Source organism: Kryptolebias marmoratus, unplaced genomic scaffold, assembly GCF_001649575.2.
Source record: "Kryptolebias marmoratus isolate JLee-2015 unplaced genomic scaffold, ASM164957v2 Scaffold58, whole genome shotgun sequence".
NCBI lineage: Eukaryota > Metazoa > Chordata > Actinopteri > Cyprinodontiformes > Rivulidae > Kryptolebias > Kryptolebias marmoratus.
Window position 1 is genome coordinate 10132 of NW_023665792.1, and position 2995 is coordinate 13126.

A 2995-nucleotide genomic window follows, 5' to 3' on the forward strand; every position below is an offset into this window, starting at 1 on the left:
GTGTGTGTGTGCATGAGGGTGTGTGTGTGTGGGTGTGAGTGTGTGTGTGTGGGTGTGAGGGTGTGTGTGTGTGCGTGTGTGTGTGTGGGTGTGAGGGTGTGTGTGTGTGCGTGTGGGTGTGGGTGTGGGTGTGAGGGTGTGTGTGCTCTTAGGTGTTCCCTGCTGATCTGAGGGGGAACTGAGAGCACCCTCACTCACAGCAGGAAGCAACTCAGAGGTCAGAGGTCATGTTTGTTTGATCTGATCAAACTGTAACCAATCAAAATGATCAACCATGTGATGAAGAGGACGAGGAAGGTGCCATATTACTTTATAGAAAATAAAACACAAAAGTAACAATTGATCTTTGTGTCATTTTTTTCAAAATATTGTTCAACAAGCAAACAGTTTGTAACTCAGTATCAACTCCAAGTCCAGCCAGGATTTTTGACTCTGGATTTGTTTTTTAAAAATGTGAGGAGCAGCAGGAAGGAGTCTGGAAGCTGGAAGGAAAGATCTAAAATATGATGAGATGGAATTATTTCTTTAACTGATTAAATGTTCTGCAGCTGCTGCCTTTTATTAAAATATGAACATTTGATAAACTGCACTAAATAAGGAACCAGTTTACTACGTTTATTTCAAATTTCTCTGAATAACTACCTTATCGTGGTGGAGGAGCTTGTGTGCCACCAGCAGGGTCTCCATAGTCCGACCGGTCCGACTGGTCCTGGGTGACAGGCCAGACAAAGTTCCTCTCTGGATGTTGAGGGGCCGCGGGGCTGCAAGGCTGCGGGGCTGCAAGGCTGCGGGGCTGCAAGGCTGCGGGGCTGCAAGGCTGCGGGGCTGCAAGGCCGCGGGGGCTGCAAGGCAAGGCTGCGGGGCTGCAAGGCTGCAGGGCTGCAAGGCTGCGGGGCTGCAGACAGGATTTTTGAACTGGGGGGAACCAATCTGTCAGCAAATGATTTTAACAGAGTAAGTGATTTTTATTTTGATTTGGGATTGTAATTGTAGGTGTTCCGAGCATGTCCAATTAGGAGGAGACCCAGGGGAAGACTTAGGACACGCTGGAGACACTATGTCTCCTGCAGATGGACAGTTTACTGAATCTGAACTTAGAGGATGTATTTTTAAAAAGCTCCTGACGTAAAACCAGTTCTTAGGAATGTCAGGATTCAGTTTTTCTGTATTCAAACTATCAGTAGAACAAGCCAGTCTCAGTTCTGGTTCTTGGTTCTATTACCTGTCTTGATTCCGGTCTCAGTCCTAATTCTGGTCAAAGGCCTGATTCTGGTTACGGTCCTGGTTTTGGTCTCAGTCCCGGTTTTCATCCCAGACCTGCTTCTGGTCCCAGTTCTGGTCTATGTTCTGAGTTTTGGCTGTAGTACCAGTCCTGGTTCTTGGTTCTGGTGCCAGTCTTGATTTTTGGTTCTGGTCGCAAGCCTGATTCTGGTTATGGTCCTGGTTTTGGTCTTTATCTTGATCTAATTACTGCATGGAGACCAGAACCTGAAGGGGTCCATCTTCAAACCTAAACCATAACCTCCTGCTGACCCGGACCTCGGGCAGGTGAATGGGTTAGAACCGGGGGTCCAAAGAGGGTGGGGGGTTCGCCGCCGCCCGGATCTCAGTGCGGAGGGGCGGGGTCTCCGTCGGACCTGTTGTTCAGTTCTCGGTGTGGATCTCGCTGCTCCGGGTCTCTGCTGGACTCTCCGGAACTTTTCTCGGGTTTGTTGGACTCGGGTGGACTAGTGGAAGGACCGCAGAGCTCAGGTGAGTCCGAACCGGGTCCCGCCGGACCTTTTCGTGGCTCTAAGTTGGAGCGCGCTCCCGGCAGGCGTGTCTGCGGCGGCGCGCCGGACTCCGGTCTGGATTTTGACAGTTTTACGTTCGGTCCGTTATCTTTGTGAAGGGTTATCTAATAGAACCGGTCCGGACGGGTTCGGTCTGACTCGAGACGTCCTCTGATTCGGCTCTGAGACTTTGATCACACGTGACTGTTGGTTGTGGTTCTCGTGCTTACAGACATGTGACAGAACCGAGCCCAGAGCTTTGACTTTAAAGTGAATGTTTTGTATGAGGGTCCGGACCGTGGACCGGTTCGGTCCTGACAGCGGGGTTCTGACTGAAGCTCCCGGCTTGTCCCGGCTCGGCTCGGCTCGCATCAGCTCGCAGCTGAATAACTCACATTCCTGCGCATAAACACGCACGGGCGCGTGCACGCAGAAACAGCAGCTCCTGTTTTTCTGACTGTTCACAAGATTTTATCACGTGCTTCTAAAGTGCTCAAACTATAACAACACACGAACCCCCAGACACACACACACTCACAGAGACATGAACACACACACAGAGACACACACACACACAGACACACTGACACACACATCCCACACACAGAGATGAAGACACACACACACACACATCCCACACAGAGACACACTGACACACACACTCACAGAGACATGAAGACACACACAGAGACACACTCACAGAGACATGAAGACACACACAGAGACACACAGACACACTGACACACACATCTCACACACAGACATGAAGACACACACACACACAGACATGAAGACACACACTCACAGAGACATGAAGACACACACAGAAACACTGACACACATCCCACACAGAGACATGAAGACACACACAGAGACACACACACAGACACACATACACACACACATCCCACACAGAGACACACTGACACACACACACAGACATGGCGACACACACACACACACACCCCACACAGAGACACACTGACACACACACACAGACAGACATGAAGACACAGACATGGAGACACACACAGAGACACACAGACATGAAGACACACACATGAAGCCTCTCTGTTAAAACTTACAGGTTACAAAATGGAGCTGGGGAAACTGAGTAAGTTAACCCTGAGTTTGAGAGAAACTCTGAGTAAGTTAACTCTGAGTTTGAGAGAAACTCTGAGTAAGTTAACCCTGAGTTTGAGAGAAACTCTGAGTAAGTTAAC

General features: G+C 49.5%; 1 protein-coding gene across 2 annotated transcripts in view; it reads left to right on the forward strand.

Moving 5' to 3' along the window:
* The first annotated feature begins 1598 nt into the window (after window positions 1–1598).
* The window catches only part of LOC108229077 (plexin-B1-like), a 30460-nt gene continuing 29063 nt past the window's right edge, over window positions 1599–2995 (forward strand). Inside the window, exon 1 of one of the 2 annotated variants that reach the window (XM_037974451.1) lies at window positions 1599–1752. The gene's annotated coding sequence lies outside the window, so the exon portion shown is untranslated. The remainder of the gene's footprint in view (window positions 1753–2995) is intronic. The other variant, XM_037974452.1, reaches the window with a different exon arrangement.